Here is a 23,822-nt window from a genome sequence, read left to right on the forward strand (position 1 = left end):
CCAAATAAATAAACGGGATTTAAAAAACAAAACAAAACAAAACAACTAAACATGTTGCAAAAAGAATTGTAAAACAAAGAAAAGTTGGGGGGTATTCAATATACTACACTGAAATATAACGTGGTAGAAAGTGGTTGCCAAAGTATATGGAATTTTTGAGAGACACTAAATGAGTAATCTGAGTCTGTTCCTGACCAGGTCCCCTAACAATTTACATCAGAAGTGTAACAATGTGGCTGGGCGCCTGGGTGTGTGGGTCCGTTGCCATGCACAAGGTTGACAGTGCAGGGACTGGTATGATTGTGCAGCAGTGGCATGTATATTTCCACCATTCCCCACCCCTCATTCCCCAAGTCAGTGCCTGGGGTGGCTGCTCTGATCCCCCTGCCCTAGTTATGCCATTGATTTATACACTTATTTCCAAATGCAAGAGAAATTCAGAAATAGACTGAGAAGTCTCAGTATATTTGGTCTGGTCATTTCTATTTGTTTCATGTACTTAGATTTTTAGTTCTTGCCACAGAAGTAGGGGGCATTTCTACTCCATACGGTTCCTAGCACAATGGTGTCCTGCTCTTGATAAGAGTTTTTAGCAACTATTATAGCACAAAAAAAATAAATGGACTGACTTTATTGAGGTGTTCAGAACCTCTCAGAATCAGGTCCCTAACTTGGATTCATTATTCTCTGTCTCATCTGTTATCTCCATGAATATTACAAATGACAGAAGTTATCACAGATAGGTAGCAAGATTCTTTGAAAAAATCATTCTCTTCTCTGTAGGATCTCATGCTACACTCCTCACTGTAGTATCTGAGTGCTTTCCAATAATGCATGAAACAAAGAGACTAACATCTGTCCAATTTTGCTTGCTCTCTCTCTCATATGATTCCCAAGGGAAGATTTGTGTGTACATTGGTCAGTGTTTTGTTTTGATAGGATTTTGTTCTGGAAGAATTTTTTTTAATGTTCATGTTGCTCCGTTGGTATTAGAGAAGGCATTACCAGAGGTGTACACCTTACACTTGGAGCAGAAGGTGGAAAGGTTTGTGATAGTCCTTTGTTCCTTTAGGATTTCACATTTCCTTCTCTAAGAAGCACCCAAGAGAGTTCTATCTTTAGCACAGATGAACTTTAAAAGAACAGCTGAAAGCTCCAGTATATTCTTTCTCTCAAAGTTTTAAGCAATCCTGCACATATTTTGCACCCAGGCCATTAAGCCCTTTGAAGGTAAGGACCAAGGCATTGAACTTGATTTGACAGTGTATGGCAGTGTTTCTCAGTGGGTGCCGTGAGTTCCTTTTAAGGGTCCCATGCAATATTATTGCTGCTAGATATGCAGACACTTACACGACTCACAAGATAAAACCAGAGATTTCAAATCAGAATTTATAATCAGTAGTTCAACTAAGGGGAATGGGTGGTGGAGCTGGGAAAGTAGCCCCAAGCCCCGCCTTTGTGGGGAGGGTATACACAAATAGCCATGATGGCACTGCTACAATCAGTACTACAGCAGCTGCTCTGGGCATCATATGGCTGCTTAGGGTATGGAGCTAATAGTGTCCAAGATGTTCTGACCTGTTGTGATCTCTCTGAGCTCTTTATAACAGCATTGCTCTATATTTTTGCACAGTCAAAAAATGAATGAAAAAATGAGTGGAAGTTAGGACCTGCATTTTCCAAAGGATGTTTGGGGTCTAAAAAGGTTGAGAACCACTGGTCTATGGAAAGTCAGCGTATACAATGGAAGACAGGTTTGGTACGCTCACAGCAGCCCGTGCTTCTGAGGTGGGTTGTGGCATTCTTTACTAGTTCAGGCTCCTGAAGTACTGATGGTTTCATACTCAGGTAAATACCCTGTCAACCAGAGAAGAGATGATGAAGGTCATCATATACCAGGATGGGACAGTCTTCAAGCCAATTAGAGATGGTAGAGAGCATCTCTAGTTGTTCTAAACTCTTCTGTGAGAAGCTTCTATGGATACTTTTATGCAATGGACCAGTTACTCCTCTCAATTAAGGGGAAGTAAAGCCCTTTATGTTATGAAAAAGAAAAGTCATTATGCTTTAGTCAGATTTCTTACAAAAGGTCAAAGGTAGAAATACACACACACACACACACACACACATATATGTGTGTGTGTGTGTGTGTGTGTGTGTGTGTGATTTATCTTCCTATTGGTGTTTACCCTTTGGGGGCTTCTGTAAAAAGGTTGAGAAATGTAAATATGGTGTTTCCTTGATCTTTGGTTGCTTGGAAGAATAACACTTGTATACAGCAATTGTTCTTTCCTATTTTTATCATTACTACTATTTGCACTTCTATATGGACCAGGATCCCATTGTGCAGAGCACTGGACAAACACAGAACAGAAAGAAAGTCCCAGCCCCTCACATTCATAAGCCTTTTGGTGCAATTCCATTTCCCATATTATCATTTGTTGCACTCCATAGTAGCTGCTACTTTTGAGGAATAGACAGACTCTTTTTGTGAAGGATACCTCTCAGGAACTTTCTTATCATTGTCTATCTTCTTGATATTGAAGGTACCTTTCTTTTCTATTAACCTCTGGATCTGACCTCTCCTTGTGTGACCATTTTAGCAGCGTTCCACCTGCTGGGATAATCACTGCTGCCAGTATTTCTCTCCAGATTAGCAAGCAGGGAGTTCTCTTATGGTCTGTGCCCATGCCCTTCCTTTCCCTTCAGAGACAAAATCCTACACATCCAGACAATGTGTGCATGTTTCACCACCTGCATTCTCAGAATAGTTTTGTTTCTTTAAATGCCGTTTTTTAACCTAAACAGTGTTGCCAGCTCATGATTTTTTATGTTGTTCTTGAAGTCTATGCTTCGGGAATATGAAAAATGTAGCTCTTTCTTTTATCTATATTTATATATATACACATATCAAAAAAAGAAAGTGCTATGTTTTTCACATCCCCAAAGTGTAGACTTTAGGAACAATGCCCAAAATCATGAGCATTGACAATAATGCCTAAAGGCCATTGATATGAAATCATAGGGTGCGTCCACACGAGCGTGCACGTGCTTCCTGCCCCGCCTCAAACCCCTTTGAGGTGGGGCAACAGGCACATGTGGGAACAAAAAAATGTTCCCTGCACTGAAAGTTTGCAGTGTAGGGAAAAAATTAGACCCCCAGGGGTCTAAAACAACCAACGTTTTAAAAAAGCACCTGAGGCAACCAGAGTGGGTGTGTCGCAGGGCACCTCGGTGCCCCTGCTCCTAGAGTGGAGAAACTGCCAGGGAGCGAGTGAGCGCACCCCGGCCTGACATAACGAGCCCAGCTGAGGCTTGCTCAGGTAATGAGCGCAGCTGTGGGTTGCCGGGGCAACCAAGGGGAACCAGCTGCCTGTAGGAGGCAGGGCCTGGCCCTTATAAAGCCTGGGGCTGAGGCCAGGCTGGCAGTTCTCTGCCAGCAGCCTGGGAGGCAGGAGCTCTGGGAGTGAGGATGTGGAAAGGAGCAGGATGTGCAAGTACAGTTCATGATAGCCCTGAGAGGATGGGCACTAGAGTTTAGCCATGCGGCTTGTGGTTATGTTACAGCCTAGGGGCTTGTGGTTTTGCTTTGTGTTTGTGCTATTACATCCGGAGGCTTGGGTGAGGCTGTAGGGTTTGGAGGAGGCCTCAACTATAGGGACCCCAGAGAGTGTGGGGTGCCCTAGTGCCAAGAGGGCGCATTATTTTCATAGCGCCAGGGAAGGCGCAGCTCGCACACCAGTGCGTGAGCAACTGGCGGTGAGGAGCGCTGCCAGTGGGTCGCGGGCGCAACCCGTAGGTTGCGGACGGGGACCTAGACCCCGGATTGCGTGTGGGGGGGAACATAGACCCCGGCCCCAGGAAAGGGGCAGTATTATTGAGTAGCCCAGTGTGGGCACGGCGAGCCCCAGAGAGGGGGGAGCGCCATTGTACGTTATTGAGTAGCCCAGTGGGCACGGTGAGCCCCAAAGAGGGGGGAGCACCACTGTACGTTATTGAGTAGCCCAGTGTGGGCACGGCGAGCCCCAGAGAAGGGGGAGCGCCATACTGAGCAGCCCTAGAGAGCAGGGCCATACTGAGAAGCCCGAGACGGGCATAGTGAGCCCGGCCGCAGGCTAGTGCGGTAACACCCCTCAGACTGAGGCAGGGCGCTGCGGTTGCCCCGAGAAGACAGGGAGTAGCAGCGCGGGGAGCCAGGGTCAGAGAGGGTGCCCGTGCAGTTGGCCCATAGGACCGGGGCCCACTAGGGAGTCCCTGAGCGGGACCGTACCATCAGGGGAGGCCCAGTGGGAGGCTGGGCACGAGAGAGACAGACTGGACAACGTCCATTACATCTGCGAGGCTTGGGGCGTGGTATCAGGGGAGGTAGGAGCCACGCATAGCCCACAAGGCTAGGGTGTCTGGGGAACACCCACCATATCGGGAGACCCCCAGGGGGTCCGGAAGAACCGCGGGGACAGAGGTCCCGAGTAGCCGTGCCCAGGGAAAACACAAGGCAGCCTCCCATCATTATATTTACCATTAAAGATGTGGCGGGCGAGAATGGAGGGTGCCCTCGGGCCTAAGTAGCGCGGTGAGAGGGCCTCAAGGAGATCACGGCCCTCCGTGAGGACCCCGCCGTGACAGGGTGCTTCACAGAGATGCTCTGGCTGCCAGAACGTCTCTATCATTGCCCCTCGCCCTGGTGCTGAAACATGCACCAGGGCTCTGGTGCCAGTTAGTAAGGGGTGGGGAGGCTGAAGGAGGGGGGAGGGGACCATGGGGGGACCCCCTATCTGCCTGTAACAGGTATCCACTCTGGGCAGAGCTAAACGTGGCCCGCACATCTGTTCCTGGGGCAACCGCCCGCCTTCTCTCCTGCCACGACTTGCTGTTAATTAATTAATTGATGTTAATTAGCGTGAGGCTGCCCTTGTACTGCCCCGCTGCCAGGGGGCACTATCTGTGGCTCCATTTCCTCCCCTACACCCCAGTCCACACCTCGACGATGGAATAGCCGTTATGTCTCAGCCCTATCACAATCTGGCCCCTCTTTGTCCTCTCCGGGCCTTCCTTCCTTTGATACACACCCTCTCTGGCGCTAGGGCTCTCCCCGGCCCTATCTCATTCTGTGCCGTCTTCTCTGGGCCTTATCAACAATGCTGCCCCCTCTTTGGGGCCTCCGTGTCCACACTAGGACTTCTCAGCCACTGCCCTTTCCCTGGGGTTTCTCAGTAATGCTGCCCCCTCTTCGGGGCTCACCGTGCCCGCACTGGGGCTTCTCAATAACGCTGCCCCCTCTCCGGGGCTCACTGTGCCCTCACTGGGGCTTCTCAGTAAGAGGAGAGCCCCCTCAGTAAGAGTAAGAGCCCCCTCTCCAGGGCTCCTCAGTAATGCTGCCCCTCTTTGGGGCCTTCTCAGTAAAGCTGCCCCTCTCTGGGGCCTTCTCAGTAATGCTGCCCCCTTCTCTGGGGCTTCTCAGCAATTCCCCCTCCCCTCTCTGGGGATTCTCAACTGCCCCTCTCTGGGGCTGGGGTCTGTGCACCCCGAATGCTGCACCCCCACTGGTGCTGGGGTCCTCACACTCCGCTGTGAGTCCCCTATGAGGCCTCCTCCAACCCCTAATAGCCTCACCCAAACCACCGGTGATAAACAGCAACACAAAACGCAGACCTATCGGCTATAACTTAAACAGAAGCTGCCTGGCCATAACAACACTCAAGCTTACCGGGAAATACTCCATCCCTTCCATGAGAGAGCTCCTTCCTCCATGGTTGCTGGCAGGGAACTCCCTCTGGCCTCAGCTCCTTGGGTTTATAAGGGAGCCAGGCCCCGCCCCTTCTGGTCAGCTGACCTTCTCTGGTTGCCCTGGCAACCCACAGCTGGGCTCTTTATTCCCTGCTAGGGCTTCCTCCCTAGCAGTTTCCCCTCTTTGGGAGCAGGGCACCTCAGTGCTCTGTGACTGCCTTATGCAGCATTAGCTAGCATGTCACATGCTGACTACAGTCTGTGCTGTGGGAGAGAGGAGGAAGGGAACTCTGCTTAAGCAACAAGTGGGGGGGGGAAGGAGGGCACAGGGAAACCAGCAGACCCTGCTGTGCCTGCAAGTCTCTGATAGAGCTCCAGCCAGGGAGCATGGGGGGGGTGGGCAGCCCTGCTGTGGAGCAGAGAGCCCCGCCCAGCCCAGAGAGCATGCTGGGATGCTGGTTTAGCTTAAACCAGCAAAGGGTCTGGGACAGACATTGCATAAACTGGTTTGACCCAAATCATAGGTTCATAGATTCATAGATGTTAGGGTTGGAAGGGACCTCAATAGATCATTGAGTCTGACCCCCTGCATAGGCAGGAAAGAGAGCTGGGTTTAGATGACCCCAGCTAGATGCCTATCTAACCTCCTCTTGAAGACCCCCAGGGCAGGGGAGAGCACCACCTCCCTTGGGAGCCCGTTCCAGACTGGCCACTCGAACTGTGAAGTTCTTCTGAATGTCTAGTCTAAATCTGCTCTCTGCTAGCTTGTGGCCATTATTTCTTGTAATCCCCAGGGGCGCCTTGGTGAGTAAAGCCTGACCAATTCCCTTTTGTGCCCCCGTGATGAACTTATAGGCAGCCACAAGGTCACCTCTCAACCTTCTCTTGCGGAGGCTGAAGAGGTCCAGGTGCCCCAGTCTCTCCTCATAGGGCTTGGCCTGCAAGCCCTTAACCATACGAGTGGCCCTTCTCTGGACCCTCTCCAGGTTATCCACATCCCTCTTGAAGTGCGGTGCCCAAAATTGCATGCAGTACTCCAACTGCGGTCTGACCAGCGCCCGATAGAGGGGAAGTATCACCTCCTTGGATCTGTTCGTCATGCATCTGCTGATGCACGGTAAAGTGCCATTAGCTTTTCTGATGGCTTCATCACACTGCCGACTCATGTTCATCTTGGAGTCCACTAGGACTCCAAGATCCCTTTCCACTTCTGTGCCACCCAGCAGGTCGTTCCCTAGGCTGTAGGTGTGCTGGACATTTTTCCTCCCTAGGTGCAACACTTTGCATTTCTCCTTGTTGAATTGCATTCTGTTGTTTTCCGCCCATATGTCCAACCTGTTCGGGTCTGCTTGTAGTTGTTCCCTGCCCTCCAGTGTGTCCACTTCTCCCCACAGTTTTGTGTCATCCACAAACTTGGACTTCACTCCCTCGTCCAAGTCGCTGATGAAGACATTGAAGAGTATCGGTCCAAGGACGAAGCCCTGCGGGACTCCACTGCCCACACCCTTCCAGGTCAATACCGACCCATCCACTACGACTCTCTGGGTATGACCCTCTAGCCAATTTGCCACCCACCGGACTGTGTAGTCATCCAAGTCACAGCCTCTTAACTTGTTCACCAGTATGGGGTGGGATACCGTATCGAAGGCCTTCAGTTAAGTTTGATACTACATTCAACTAGGTTTATCTCAAACAGGTTTCAGCTATTTTCAAACTGGTTTATGTGCACTGAACATCTGTTCTGTTACAGGTTTAAACCAGTTTCTGATCACTTAAACCAGTTTATGTGTAATGTCTATATCTAGCCTTAATGTCAATGCTATATTAAATCAGGATGCATCAATTTTCAATTATTTCTATTAGTAGAGTTTGTGAAATTGATTCTAGCAAGATAGGGCTTGTTATTTAGTTACTGACCAGAATATTGCATCCTAGGCATCTGAAGTTATACTTTCAAATCCCTGCTTCAGTCCCTAAAATAGAAATAGCTTGTGTTCAGTCTTGCTGAGCATCCTGCACAATTCCTAATGAAGATAATCAATAGAAGCTGCAAGTGTTCACCACCTTGGAAAAGCTGGGTATTTCTAATGGTAGTGAATGGGGACCTACTCAAGCTCAGTCCTTCACTTCCAAATCAGGGCTTGGAGCAATGCAGATGCTATATCCACATCCTGAGGATAGGTTAACATCAGATTGGGAGAGGTGATTTAAACATATAAAGAAAAGCTGAAAATACTCAGGTAATACACAAAAAATTCCAAGACTTTGAGAAGGATTTAGGGGACACTCCAGCAACACTAAATTTTGGGCATTGCCCAATTCAATTAAGCCATTTGCCATCATAAAAAGAATCACCCTGCCTGAGTTTTAAGAATAGAGGCATGGTTTTCATGCTATAGAGGAACTGCATTTGGAAACAGAATAGCTACAGAAGTTAATCATTAACCATTACTCTTTAAAATCTTTAACCAAATTTGTAAGGACTTAATGGTATAATTCACTTTGCACATGACTTGCCACATACCACCTGGTTAGTAATTAGTAATTATAACAGCTGATAATATTTCACCCTCTACAGAGGCCTAGACTAGCAATAGCCTTTCTGGAATCAGTTCAACTCACTGCCGGCTTAAAGAGGAGATATAACTCCTTAACTGTCCTGGTGTAACCAGTCACTGCACTCCTCCTTCCTCCCAGTGTATGGCCCTATTTCCTACTGAGGCCACTGTGTCTTTGAGCACGTGTCTATGTTGTGTCAGATATAAACTAGATCAGTGGCAAGAGCCACTCAGTCTAGGGTTCCTGGCAGAGAACTGGAGGAGATGGTCGCTACACTTCCAGTGTTCTTGGCAGGAAGTGACATTGCCGGAAAACTGAAGTGAGTGAAATCCTTTACACGGGGGAATGTGCCCAGCTTATAGGCATTGAAGAGCTATAAAGCATTCTAGAGGGAATATAAAGGGGGCTGCTAACTGCTGGACAAAGTCATTAAAATTTTTCAAGAATATTGTGCTAAGAATGGCACATTTCCTTTTCAAGAAACCAGCTGCCAGGTGAGTCCACTGATCATTACATTACAGACCTTGTTAACAAGGTTAGGGGGTGTGAATTTAAACAGTTACAGATGGACTAATTAGAATGGTATAACTGAAAAGCAGGTCTAAGCAAGGTTATTGCAAGAAATGGGTATGATCTGGCAGAGAACTGAATTGGAAAAAAGAAACTCCAGTAGGTTCAAGGGATCCTACTTAAGAGCATTGCAACACACTCAGTACCATTTTAACAGGATCATTGGTTGATAGCCTGGTAGGTAAAAAGCATAACAACTTAACTGCCAACTTTTAACACGTTTTGGAGGTGAAGTAGTTAGAGGATAACTCTGCAAGAAAAATATTGTGACAAGAATAGAGCAGAGCCATTAAAAGCTCCTCAAAACTTCAAAATTTAACTTTTTCAAAAACTTTTTTTTACAAAATTTCAAATCACATTTTCTCCTTCCTTTATAAACAAGTCCTAGGCAAGAATACAAGAGTCAGCCCAATTGAAGGAGACAATGTTACATTAAAAAAATTACTGATAACTTGTTAAGGCATCATCTGTACTGACTGTCCATCATAACTATGCCTAAGGGTCAGCCTTACAGGAGAATCCAAAAACATCCAAAAAAACCCAAGAGGGACATCGAGTCTCCGTTTCTTGAGGACAGCTGTCATGCTGCTGACCGTACCCAAACACAGATAGAACTAGCTTATGCCTACTCCAGATATTAATAATGCAAAACAACAGCAGTGGCCATTACAAGTGCCAAATAGCAGATCCACCTCCATCTATCCAAACACATGTCTGCAGGAAGAACTGTTTTGAAATCAAAGTGCCTGTATAAGCAGGAATCCTTGAAGTTCACAGGGGATAGGCACTGACAGATCTCCATCCTAGGCAGTTTTCTGCATTTCGTTTATTAGTTTGTAGTTGCAGTTTTGGATTGCTACTAGGTTTTCCTTGCATCTGATTTTCAGGAAATGAGAAGATGTTATAATACCAGGGAAGGCAATGATTACTGATTTTTGCCATGTCAGGGATATCATCTTTTGTAACCCTAACCTGTGCCATGTGACCAAGGCCAAGAAAAGAACATCTACTTACCAACCTTTCTCTATATCACTTCCTTAATAAAAGAAGACTCTTGTATACCTGGTTTTAAATTACTGTTTGTTAGAATGTTTAACAATAACTTACAGCCACCCATGATTTTGGGAGCCTTCACAATATCCTAGCATACAAAACAAGGCAGATGGATTGAATCCTTAATTTTCTTGCGCACTTAAACAGAAATGCTCTAATCTCTTTCTATACTTATTATAAAAGTTACTTTTCTGCCCAATTAAAAACAATCATGGATGTGTATCATATGTCAGCAATGTGGGGTTTTGTATTTAGTGTAATTCTCTCTGACGCACACATCCAGCCCCTGGGAGGCCCCTGTTTTGTCACCTTTCACAGATTTGTCTCCTAGGTACCCTCAGAGTTTACTGCAGCTGACATTGCTTCCTGTGGACTTTCTCCTACGTGCTTTCTTTATGTACCTGCAGGAGTTGATCACTTTGCAGTCATTATTCTTTTCCTATTTTCCCATGTGCTTTTACAGCAACTTGTGCTGAATTTCTAGACTAGCCTATGTATCTGGGCCGCCTTTGTGCTGTGTTAGATGTTTTGTTTTTCTTACTCTTTCCCCAATGGTGGTTACTTTATTGCATCTCAGCCTGTGTCTCCAAGTTTTATGCTTTAGGACTCTTGTTTGGTTTTCTCATGGAGCAGTTCTTTTCCCTTACCATTTCCCTGATGCCTTGTATTGCATTTTTATTACAGCAGAGGCTATGTCTACAGGTCCTTCAGGCTATTTGTTCTGAGACTTTTATTGGATTCTCAATAAATATGTTTGCCATTGGGGGTCCTTAGCCGGTTTCCTTACCTATTTTATTGAAGCTGTGCTTCCAGACGCGATGTTAAGCAGCTATTTCAATAGCAATCTGGTTTCTCTTCTGAGCTCTCACACAGTTTCTTACATGTTTGAGTTGGCTGAGCTACATCTCCTGGCTTTTTTGATCTTTCCCTCACATTCAGGTCCTTTGTTGGCTGTGGAGGTCGTCTAGGTGCTTTTCCGCAGTCATTTCCATCTTGCAATAAACCTTTGTGTCAGCTGGCAGGTGGAATGGAAACTGTTCACGTCCCTTCGGCAAATGCAGAAAAGTTCTAGATGTTGGGTAGGCAAGGAGAAGCAGACAATGTGCGCGTGGAAACGTACATCTTTGATAAGTAGGTCATGTTACTTCTGCTTCAGTTACATCATGTTCCACAGAGGGTGCAAGGAGGAAAGGAGGGAGGCAGATTTTATGCCTGACAGGCTGACAGATTTAATGTCCTGTGGAGGATCCTACAATGAGAAACGCCAGAGTAGGCTAACATTCATGATAGCATGATATTCTCAGTGGAAACATACAGTATTCACAGAAATTTAAGATGGGCCTGAGCCACAAGGTCTGAACCAAATCAGAAGGCCAACAGAGATTGGGGGCATGTAGTTGTGGGTTTTGGTTTGGTCCCATCTCTAACAGAACTACAATATATAATGAAAGGTTGGCCAGCAAATGTGCTAATCTGGCCAGATGGCTTTTTGTTGTTAGCTTGATAAACAGTAACCAAGCAGAAAAGTAACCAGATACTCTTCCTGTCTAATGATTAGAAAATAGATTTCATAGATTTCATAGACATTAGGGCTGGAAGGGACCTCGGAAGATCATCAAGTCCAGCCCCTGGCCCAAAGGGCAGAAAGTCAGCTGGGGTCCTAGGATCCCAGCAAGATAAGCATCCATTTTTGTCTTGAAGGTGTTCAATGTAGGTGGTTGAACAGTCCTGCATTGGTAGTATCTGTCCACTAGTATCAATCAATCAATCAATCAATCAATCAATCAATCAATCAATCAATCAATCCATTAGTGGTATCAATTCAGGCTCTCCTGGATAGGGATTCACTACATTAAAAAAATTCACTTCTACAATCAGCACTAATTGGCACCCTGTTATTACCTTCAGCAGAGAGGCCAAATACTGAATAACAATGACAACTGAACTCAGCTCTAGGAGTTATCTCCTAATTTTTATGTTAATATCAATTTTTATTTTTAATTTGTAAGCTTCTGTGTGGTGGTAACAGGTTAGTAGCTTTGTAACTCGCAACTATTAATGAATTCATCTTAACAACATTCTTATGAAGTGCACAAATCTTAATATTGCTGTTTCATAGATGGGGAATGGATGTACAGGGATTATGTGTCATAAAGCAGCCTATGAAATCTGTAGGAATATAACCTATGTATCTCCTGAGAACTAGCCCATTGTCTTAACCACAACAGCATCCTTCCTTAGGTTAGTTAAATATGCAACTACAAGCTGCCGTAAAGGCTCCCCCAGAGATGAAAGAATGCAGTGATTTAAGATTGGAATCTGGGTAATTCAACAGAGCCGTTCCTACATTCAGAGCAAGATTGAAAGGGTTCACAGCAATCAAAAAAACCTGGTGAAGATGAAGGCATAGTTCTCTCATCTTAACTTTTCAATACCTTTCCTGAGGTGTACAGGTTAAAGGCAGGGCAATATTTTTAGCAATATCATCAACATCAAAAGATAGTCTCTTCAGTACTGGCAGCCTGTTGGCAGTATGTGGCCTACATGGGGCTAAACTGTGGTCTCTGGGCTCTGACCTGGCCGCCACTTTATCATTTTGGGTGCAGCAGCATCCAGGAGCTCTGGGCTTCCCTTCTGGCTTCTGCTTCCTGTGCCTGCCTCAGAGGACAGTGTGGCACAGAGCCTATGGCTGGTGAATTGGGAAGGGGGATACCCACACATATGCCCAGTGAAGTGGTTGCCTGCATGTGCTGTGGAGCAGTGAGGGGGAAAGCTTATGTGCATGGTGGAATGGAGAAGACAGCTTCCCATGCACGCCATGCAGCAACAGAGGAACTGCTGGGGAAGGTGAGGAGGGGGTCCTGACTTGCAATATTGTGGCTTGTGCAAGCTTTGCCCCTCCCTTGCTGTAGTCAATATGTGGTGTGCCCCCCTGCCCCATCCCCAGTGCGATTCCTGGCTACTGAGAAGTTGGACAGTCCTGTCCTATAGCAAAACCAATACCTTACCTGTTCTAATGGAGGCAGGGACATCCTCACCTAGATATGAACTAACACCTTGCTGCCTCCCTTAACAGATGTTAATAGGCAATGAAACATGGAAGAACCTTGTACATCATGTTTCAAAGATCCATTTCAGTACATCCAGAAACCCAGTAAGCCTGACTGACAATCAGAGAAATGTTTCCTTTATCTCACAACTGACTTAGATCGTTCCCTACTGCAGAATCAGCCATTTTGGTCCAAACATAACAGATATCATCTGCCAAGCAGGCACAAATTATTCAATTCAATTTCTGAGGAAAGATCATTTAGATTTCCTAGCATAGCCACTCTCTGGACAAATTGCAACAGAGTAAGGACCCTGGACTTCAGAAAAGCAGACTTTGACTCACACAGGCAACTCATGGTCAGGATCCCCTAGGAAGCCAGTCTGAGGGGGAAGGAGTCCAGGAGAGCTGGCTGTACTTTAAAGAAGCCTTACTGAGAATGCAGGAGCAAACCATCCCGATGTGCAGGAAGACTAGCAAGTATGGCAGACGACTAGCTTGGCTTACCAGGGAACTTCTCAGCAAACTAAGTCACAAAAAGGAAGCTTATAAGAAATGGAAACTTGGACAAATAACTAGGGAAGAATATAAGAGCATTGCTTGGGCATGCAGGGATGATGTCAGGAAGGCCAAAGTGCAATTGGAGTTGCAGCTAGCAAGGTGAAAGGTAAAAAAAGGGTTTCTACAAGTATGTCAGTAGGAAGAGGAGGATCAGGGAAAGTGTGAGTCCCTTACTGAATGGGGGAAGCAACCTTGTGCAAGAGGATGCAGAAAAGGCTGAAGTGTTCAATGCCTCCTTCACCTCAGTCTTCACAGGCAAGGTCAGCTCCCAGACTACTGCACCAGGCTGCACATTTTGGGGAGGAGGTGAGCAGCCAACAGTGGTGAAAGAATAGGTTAGGGACTATTTAGAAAAGATGGACATGTACAAGGGTACATGTCCAGAGTTTCTAATAGCACCCAACTCCCAAGGGTGCTAAGAGAGTTGGCTGAAGTGATTGCAGAGCCATTGGCCATTATCTTTGAAAACTCCTGGATGATTGGAAAACGGCAAACAGTGCCCATATTTAATAAAGGGAAAAAAGGAAGATCCAGGAAACTACAGACCAGTCAGCCTCACCTCAGTCCTTGGAAAAATCATGGAGCAGATCCTTGAGGAATCCATTTCTAAGCACTTGGAGAAGAAAAAGGTGATTAGAAATAGTCAGCATGGATTCACCAAGGGAAAAGTCATGTCTGACCAACCTGATTGCCTTCTATGATGAGATGACTGGCTCTGTGGATGCAGGGAGACTGGTGGATGTGTTGTACCTTGATTTTAGCAGGGTTAAAAAAAAAAAAAAAAGAAGCCTCACCCTCCCTGGCTTCTGCCCGGCAGGGGGCGATCCCCACTGCCCACCACTGCCCTGCTCTGCATTGGGGCCTCTACCATGAGCCCCCATCTCCCAGCCCCATCAATGGCTGCCCCACCCAGCCACAGCGTCTCCTGGCTCTTTAAAATAAAAAAAAGGCCCTGCACTCACTGGTTGCTGCAGTGGCCCCTGGGGCTTCTGGGGGCTCGTGGCCTAGCCCCCCATGCAGTGCGGGGCAGTGGGGGGCAGCAGGAATGGCCCCCCTGCTTGGCAGCAGCCAGTGAGATTTTTTTTTAATAATAGCCGGGAGGCCTGGGCCGGGTGGAGCAGCCATTGATGGGGCTGGGAGAGCGAGCCGAGGGGAGGGGGTGGCACCTGTTTAATTCTGAGATTCGGTCGATTTGGCAGTGGCCAAATCTCTGAATCAGATTCGGCCAAATTGATTTGGGCCAGTGATTCAAATCACTGAATCGAATCACTGTCCCCTGAATTGGCTAAATCCGAAGTGAATACTAGACACTTTGCACAGGCCTAGTGGTAGTACTATGTTCAGTTTTGGGCCCCCCACTACAGAGAGGATGTGGATAAATTGGAGAGCATTCAGAGGAGGGCAACAAAAATGGTGAGGGGGCTGACAGACATGACTTACAAGGAAAAACTGAGGGAACTGGGTTTATTTAGCCTAGAGAAGAGAAGACTGAAAGGGGATTTAATAGCAGCCTTCAACTACCTGAAGGGTGCTTCGGAAGAGGATGGACTAGACTAGACTGTTCTCAGTGGTGGCAGATGACAGTGTGAGGGGGGGGTCAGTCCTAGCTCAGTCTCCCTCTGGATTTTCCTGCCACGACTTAGGTTGAAAGAAAAAAGAGAGAGCTTCAGTGGTAATTTCGGAGCGAGGAATCACTGTATGCCACCCAGGTGGTAAATTCTCACAATGTAGCCTTTATTTCTCAGCAGGAGGTTACAGGGTCACAATAGTCTTGCTAATTACTTCATTAACAAGGGAAGTCTGAGTGGCCGATAAGGGAACTCGGCACCGGATGCCTCATAGATACTTTGTAATCAACATAGTCTTTGCCACTAATTGCCTTATTAGCGGAGCGCATTCTCCACGTCTTTGACATGTCTCATGCTGGGAGCTGCCCCTGCTGCTCCCTCGCAGTCTGTATCGCCATCTTGGCATCATTGCTGTCCCAGTGGGGCTGGTGGCTTGGTCTAGCTCCTGTCTCCTGTGCGCTGCCCTGGGAACACTCTGCCTCTGGGCTCCCCTCAGTGCTGTCTCCCAGAGCCCCGGTTCTTCCCTGCACTCACTGCAGCAGCTGTGGATCTTGGGGAAGTAGCCTCCCTTGGGGCTGACCTGCCATGTTGTCCTGAGTCCCATGGTCCCAGCACCCTTCTGGATGGCAGGTCAGGCCTCTTGTTCTCTTTCTTCTGGGATCCGGTAGTCCCCCATCCATCTTCTTGTGCCCAAAGGCCCCGTGCGTTTGCCCAGCCACTGGATTTATACTGGCCATGGCAGGCTGTAGCAAGAAACCCTTTTGTCTGCCCCCCTCTCAAATGTGAAGCTCCTCCATATGGCAAAAGCCCCTCTTTTAGTATTTGCCCCCTTTCAGAGATGCTTTCTCTTTTTTACCTTTTCTTCCTTCCTCTCTCTTTTTCTTTTATCATATCATTATTATTTTTATATAAGGTGTATTTGTAGTGAAAATAGAGCTTGTAGATGCTTTTACAAATGTACTTTAAGTTTAAAAGTAAGTTGTACCATGTAACATGTTAGCAAGAGCAGGAATCTCTGTATGGAGCAGGTCCCTGAATGAATCATGGTTGATTGTAACACAGTTTGGATAAGTATGTTAATGAGTGGCAATTAATGCTTACAAAATCAGAGACCAAGGAGAAGAAAGAAACAATAAAGAGCCAGGAATTCCCAGAAACTTCATTGTTAAAGGTATGGAAGCTCCTGTTTGAACTAATCAACGCTAGAAACAGACCATTGGGGCTGAAATACCCCCTGATCAACCACTTCCAGAGCTCTATTCATCATGGCAGTGAATCAATCAAAATTCATCAATGGACTCCTGAGACTGCATGTACGTGTGGACGTGACCCCTGGGGCTGACAGCTGCCATCCAGCAGCTACCAAGAGGGACGTCCCTCAAGGTCAACAACCCCTAGATTGGGTAAGCCTGAGAATTGGGGAGTCACCAAAGTCTGCCAGAGAGGTATAAAAGGCAGTGAAGAATGACCCCCTATGGCGCCCTCTTTGACCTGACCAGCACCCTGCCTATCCAGCCAGAAGGACCAGCCAGTGGCCCGCTTCTGCAGCAACATCGCACTGAACAAAGCCTTGACTGGCCATCGACGATGGACTCCAGCACTTGGAGATAGGTATATCTTGACTCCAGTGCTTAGTGTTCAGAGCTAGCTACTGTGAGTGTGTGTGCGCATGAATGTGTGTGTGTTTGAGGGGATTAGCACCAAGGTTTATGGTCTGACTTTTTTGCATCCGTCCAATAAACTAGAATTTTAGGATGATCCTGTGAGCTGGTGCTTTGTAGCCAACAAGGCTAATCACCCTGACCTTCCTCCGGTGTGTAACTCCCTTCACCAGGCAGGGTGCGTTCGAAGGTCATCCATGCCCAAAACTATCTCAGTAACAGGGCTCCCCTGTTACAGACAGAACAAGTAGTAATGATTTCATGTTGCAGCAAGGGATGTCTAGGTTAGATATTAGGAAGAATTTTATCACTAGGAGGGTAGTAAAACACTGGAACAGGTTACCCAGATAGGAGGTGGAATCTAAGTCTTTGAAGGTTTTCAAGACCCAGCTAGACAAAGCTTGGGCTGGGATGATCTAGTTGGGGATGGTCCTGCTTTGAGCAGGGGGTTGGACTAGATGACCACCTGAGGTCCCTTCCAACCCTAACTTCCTATGATTCTATGATTCTAAGTTATGCTAACAGGGACCTTGCCTGTACAGAGCTGGAAGCCAGTTTAACATCTCTAATGTCTGTCTTGCTATTACTTCTAATACATAACTACAAATGAGAAAAAATATTTGATTTGATCAAGAGCAAGAACAAAACAGACTCAAGCACATGTGTAATTTCATCCATACTGTGGATAATATTTACAAAGATAAATAGGTATTTGTAATAAACCACTAGACACCTCTTGGTCAGAGGAGCCAGAGTTTCTCCGATGTTTTACCTTCTGGCCCAATTTTATTCAGATATGATCTGCTTTGCAGATATACTGAGGAAGAGTCTTATTTAAGGGTAAAGTGCTTATTATTTCAAGATTGCATACAAAGAAGAAAAAGAAGTGCTTCTGATTTCAGGCAGATTAAATCTGTTGTGTTCCAAATGTTGTATCATCATTGTCTCCTCCCCTGTCCCCCAGACTACATTGCCTGGTCCAATTAGTAGGATCTATTCTCATTTTGTGTGAAAATTCAAGAAAGTCAAGGTAAAGCAGTGTGGCAATGACACATGACTCCCTGTTGATTGCAGAGGACATGTGGAACAGCTTCTAACAATATTGGTGTGAAAGTGGGCATATTTGACCATTATACCACTACTCTAGTATACAGCTTTGAATAAATAAGTTCAGTCTCCTGCTGTCTCCTTCTGGGAGTATTTGTTAACAAAATATAACCTGTTGCAGGAGGACAGTTGATTTCTCATATTTCAGTGGCAGCAAGATATTTGATTGCTGTATAATAAAAAAAACCCAATGTGTTCCTCTTTATTAGTTTCAGTATGGATAATACATGAGATATTATTACAATGGAAACTCCAGACTGTGTTAAATAAAATCACTAGATACTTCTTTAAATGCATGGTTTCTATTCTTGAATTGTTTTGAACAAACAGAGGACTCACTCTCTAAGCCAAAAATCCTGTACACTTTTTCATTTTTAATGACAGTACAGCTAGGCTAGGGACAGAAGTTGCACATAAACTGGTTTAAGTGATCAGAAACTGGTTTAAATCTGTAACAGAACTGAAGTTTAGTGCACATAAACCAGTTTCAAAATGGCTGAAACTGGTTTAAGATAAACTTGGTTGAATGTAGTATCAGACTTAACTGATTTGGGTCAAACCAGTTTATGAACTTTCTGTCCCAGACCCCTTCCTGGTTCAAGTTAAATTGCAGTCCCCTAGCATCCCAGTATGCTTTCCAGCTGTGGGCTGGGCTGTCTGCTCCAGCAGAGAAGAGTTGGGGAGGGGCAGGGGAGAGGGGTAGGAGGCAGGAACTGCCCCCCTCAGGCTGGGGTCAGGGTGGGGTCTGAGTTGAGATCTGCTCTGCCCTGCCTTGCTAAAACTGACTGCTGGCTGTGACTGTGGACTATAAATCCCAGAGGCACCTGGAAGCAGGCAGAGGAGTAATGAGCAAGTCCTGCTGCTCTGATTCTGGACTGGAAATCCTAGAGAGCTCAGGGGAACAGGAAGAGGAAGTGAACACACAGCCCATGCTGGCTATGTGCCAGAGAGCTGTGCTGTAGTCCCCCTGGCTTCTGACTTGAGCCACTGCAGGCATGTGACTGCATTTCCTGAATCAAAAGTGAATATATGTCTAGTTGTTTCTCAGTTTAATCTCTGCAGCTTAGACTAACCTGCAAAGCCTGAATCGATTCAGCCTCTGGCTTCTTGACTGGGTTGAGGCCTTGGAGGTGCAGGTAAGGGAACTGGAAAGACTTAATCGATTCACGGGCAGGTGAGGGAACAGGGGCAGGTGAGGAACCTGCAAAGACTGAATTGATTCATTCTCTGGCTTCTTGACAGGATTGAGGCCCTGGAGGGGCAGGTGAGGGAACTCCAGGCAGAGGTGAGCAGGCTGCAGAGGATCAGGGCAATTGAGGAGATTGATGGGTACTTCCATTCTCTGCAGGTTGACATGCTTGGAGGGAAGAAGTCACAGGAGGGAGTCAATGTGGCCAGATGGCAGACAGTCACATCAAGAACTAGATGTCACAAGGACAGGGCAACTCCCTTAGTGCAGCTAGAGAACAGATATGAGGCCCTGGCATCACTGGCAGAGAGTGGAGCAGTGGAGGCCACTCCCACAGCCACCACCAAGCAAGCTAAGAGAGAACTGTGCAGCTGGAGGAGAAGACGTTGGGTCATTGTGGTGGGTGACTCCCTCCTGACAGGAATGGAGGGAGCCATCTCCTGCCCGGATCCCATGGTACAGGAGGTATGCTGCCTGCCCAGAGTCTGGATTCAAGACATCACAATGAGGATTCCAGACCTGATTAGGCCCTCCAAGTATTATCCCATGGTCCTCATCCATGTAGGAATGAATGATGCAGCCCAGAGTAGTCCAGGAGGGGTCATGAGTGACTACATGGTGCTGGGAGCCAGGCTCAGAGGTTTGGGGGCACAGGTGGTCTTCTCATCCATCCTACTGGTCAGTGGTCAAGGACAGCACCACAGCAATTGTGTTAGAGAGGTCAACTCACAGCTTCAGAGCTGGTGCCATTGTGTGGGGTTTGGATCCCTTGACCATGACCTGCACTTCCAGGATAAGGTCTTGTTTGGACGAGACCAGCTACATCTCTCTCCAAGAGGTAAGAGTCTCTTCTCTTAGAGGTTGGCTGACATATGCCAGGCTTTAAACTAGGTTCATTGGGAGATAGGGATGTTGACAACAGGGAGAGGCCAGGAATGATGAACCTCAAGCCAGGTGCTGGAACAGTCCAGGTAAGTACCAAGGGTCCCGCTAAGCATCAGAAAGGGGAAGTAGCAAGGGCACCTATTCGGGAGCTTAGATGCTTCTATACTAATGCTAGGAGCATGGGGAACAAGCAGGAGGAACTTGTACTCCTGCTTGCAAGTAAAGAATTTGACCTGGTTGGGCTAACAGAAACTTGGTGGGATCCTACCCATAACTGGGCAGTGGACATTGAGGGCTGCAGGCTGTACAGACAGGACAGAGTGGGGAAAAAAGAGTGGGGGCATTGCTTTCTATGTTAAGGAGCAATATACATCTTTTGTAGTTAATTTGGGCCAAGAAGAAGGGCAAATTGAGGTACTGTGTGTCAGGTTACAGGGGGGTCAGGGTGCAAGGGACTTGGTAGTGGGGATCTACTACAGACCCCCACAACAGGGGAATGAGTTAGACCTAGAATTCCCAAGACCATTCTCAGAGGCAGTGCGCTCAAAGGACCTGGTCATCATGGGTGACTTAAACTTTCCAGACATCTGCTGGGAAAAACAGGTAGCCAGGTCTGCCCGTTCATGAAAGTTTCTAACCTCCTTACAGGACCTTCACCTATCGCAGGAGGTACACGTTCCCACTAGGGGAAATGCCTTATTAGACTTGGTACTGGCCACAGGGGATGACTTGGTGGGGGATGTGCAGGTGCAAGATAACCTAGGGGATGGTGACCACCTATTGATAGGGTTCACTATCTGAAGAAAGGTGGGGAAGATAACTAGTAGGGCAGAAGTGCTAGATTTCAGGAAGGCCAACTTCAACAAGTTCAAGAGATTAGTTAGGGAGGGTCTGACTGGTAAAAGCCTTGGAGAGATGGGAGTCCAGGAAGGGTGGGTGTTTCTCAAGGGACTAATCCTGCAGGCACAGAAAAGGACCATCCCAATGTACATAAAAGGGGGCAAAAAAGCAAAGAAACCCTCTTGGTTGAGCAGGGAAATCCATGAGATCCTGGAGGGGAAAAAAGTGCCCTACAAGCTGTGGAAGCAGAGAGCTGCCACCAAGGAGGAGTATACCTGCTTGGTTCAAGCTTGCATTTTACGACCAGGTCACAAAATGCTTGGCTGAAGGAACAGAGATAGATGCTATTTACTTAGATTTTAAAAAGGTCTTTGACACAGTGTCACACCCAAGTCTTATAAATAAACTAAACAGTTGTAATGTAGATTATTACACAGTCCAGTGGGTAGAAAATTGGCTTATGGGATGCACCCAGATAGTGGTGGTGGATGGGTCAGTTTCTACCTGGAGAAATGTAGGCAGTGGAGTCCCCCAGGGCTCTGTCCTGGGACCGGTACTATTCAATATCTTCATTAGTGACTTGGACGAGGGAGTAGAAAGCACCTTGTCCAAGTTTGCTGATGACACCAAACTATGGGGGGAGGTACACAAACGAGATGGCAGGGAGTGAATCCAACTGACTTGGACAGGCTGGGGACATGGGTCGAACAGAATAGCATGCAGTTTAACAAGGATAAGTGTCATGTGTTGCAACTGGGAAGGAAGAATCATCAACACTCCTATAGCCTGGGATGGACCACTAAGTAGCACAACTGCGGAAAGGGATCTCGGAGTCATAGTCAACTCCAAAATGAACACGAGTCACCAGTGTGATGAGGTAATAAGTAAAGCTAATCGCATCCTTTCTCGCATAAGTAGGTGCATCACAAACAGGTCTAGGGAGGTGATACTTCTTCTCTATGTGGCATTGGTCAGGCCACAGCTGGAGTACTGCATCCAGTTTTGGGCACTGCACTTCAGGAGGGATCTGGATGGCCTGGAGAGGGTTCAGAAGAGGGCCACTCATCTGGTTAAAGGCCTACAGAAACCCCCCTATGTGGACCTATTGGGAGACCTGAACCTCTTCAGCCTTTGCAAGGTGATCTCATGGCTGCCTACAAACTCATCTGTAAACAAATGCCCCAGCTTCATAAACGGCTACCAATAGAACAGTCCCTCTTCCTTATATAATCCTCCATGGCGCTCCTTGAATTCAGGATGGCAGTTTATAGAGAATAAAAGTCACCTCCCCTGAAAATCATGACAGGAAAGTGTAGCAGTATAGCATGGAAAACATTAGGGGTGTACAAAGCGGGCCGTATTCGATTTGGATTCAGCCTGATTTGGGGGACAGTGATTTAATTCACTGATTTGGATCACTGTCCTGATTCAGTTCGGCCAATCCGAATCTGAAGATTTGATTCTGATTTGGAGAATCAGCAATTCGACCATAGACACCGCCCTATATGTTTTTTCTACATACCTCAGGGTACCAGGTGGCTTGTGAATGCTGAGATGCTGGGGTGGATGGAGCATCCCACAGGAGCATGGGGGGAGGCCCTGTGTGCTCGGTGGCAGACCCAGAAGTGGACCAGAAGTACTTCCGGTCCACTTCCAGGTCCACTGCTGAGTGCACAGGGGACCCCCGCGTACCCCCCCCAGCTCGGCAATTGGCCACGGGGGGGACCCTGGGTGCTCCCCCAGACCCAGGAGGCACCAGTCACTGAGCTGGGAGGTGTGTGTGGGGGTGGGGTTCCCCGCATGCTTTGTGGCGGATCCGGAAGTGGACTGGAAGTGCTTCTGGTCCACTTCTGGGTCTGCCACCGAGCACGCTGTGCTCCCCTGTGCTCCTGTGGGATGCTTCATCTGCCCCACCATCTCAGCATTCACTAACTGCCTGGTACCTTGAGGTATGTAGAAAAAACATATAAAGTTGTGTCTATGTCCAATCATCAAATCTCTCCGAATCTCTCTGAATCATATCAGAGGCATCCGATTCAATTTGGAGAGATTAATGGGTCTCCTGATTCAATTTGGATCTGGAGATATGGCTGCTGACTCAGGCTGAATCTCCTTTGAATCGAATCAATGACCAAAGCTTCGCACAGCCCTAGAAAACATGCACCATGGACATTTATCTCTAACCCTTTCTCCAGAGCAGAGTACCAGGCAGAGTGAAAGGCATTCTGGGAGCCATAGGTCTCCACACTGGCAGTGCAGTTTGCCAGTGTGTTCATCCCATTTTTTGCCACCAAAGCCCCTATGTCCAGAGGACAAAAAAAAAATGGTGAATTGGGCAGGGGTAGTTCTCGCAGCAGCAGCAGCAGCAGCAGCAGCAGCAGCAGAAAGCTCCACTGCTGCTGTATAGCACTATGATTCCTAAAATGTCTTGCACTCTCTGGCACACATTGCCTGTGCTTGTGTTGCTGTTTCCTGGAGCTGGACAGTGCCAGCAGAGTGAAGCAAGGCGGCAGAGAGGCAGCCATGAAGCAGGCCTCAATGAGTAGCCTGGGGTGCAGGCCCTGCTCCGTCCTTTTGGCACCCCATTCCACCATGTTAAGCCATGGGTAAATACACCTGTATTCAGCATAGTATTTTCTATGATTGCCACCTCTTGAGCTGAAGTTACTCAAGACCACAAATGGAAATTACTATGCCTCAATTACACCTTCACTCCCCACTGGGTGTCCAGTGAGACAACGGCTGGTGAGAAGTTGTCAAATCTTTTCTCAAATGCTATTAACCAGATATAGTTTTCCGGTTGCAATCAGCCCATGGAGTAAGCATGCCAGTGACATTGCCTCTGGTAGATCTGTGTGTATAAATCTAAGGTTTATTCCTGGTTCGATGCTGAATATACCATGAAAAAAGCATTGGCATTGCTATGGTTGGGTCTGGATGAGCCACAACCTACCCAGTTAGCACCCAGACCCACCCAAATCTGAGCCTGGTTAAATCAGTTGCAATATAAATGATTTGCTATGATTTCAGACCTTTGGTCATTGCCTATCTAC

The 23,822-nt window shown here is 47.0% G+C and overlaps 1 long non-coding RNA gene across 10 annotated transcripts in view; it reads left to right on the forward strand.

Annotated features, from left to right (window-relative positions):
* Window positions 1–8,449: 8,449 nt before the first annotated feature.
* LOC109281683 (uncharacterized) overlaps window positions 8,450–23,822 on the forward strand; it is a 68,121-nt gene continuing 52,748 nt past the window's right edge. For 5 of the 10 annotated variants that reach the window (XR_009460262.1, XR_009460269.1, XR_009460266.1 and 2 more), the window contains exon 1: window positions 8,450–8,605. This is a non-coding gene — a long non-coding RNA (uncharacterized LOC109281683). The remainder of the gene's footprint in view (window positions 8,606–23,822) is intronic. The other 5 variants (XR_009460264.1, XR_009460265.1, XR_009460263.1 and 2 more) reach the window with 2 other exon arrangements.

The sequence above is a fragment of the Alligator mississippiensis genome, chromosome 2, assembly GCF_030867095.1.
Source record: "Alligator mississippiensis isolate rAllMis1 chromosome 2, rAllMis1, whole genome shotgun sequence".
In the NCBI taxonomy this organism is placed as follows: Eukaryota; Metazoa; Chordata; order Crocodylia; family Alligatoridae; genus Alligator; species Alligator mississippiensis.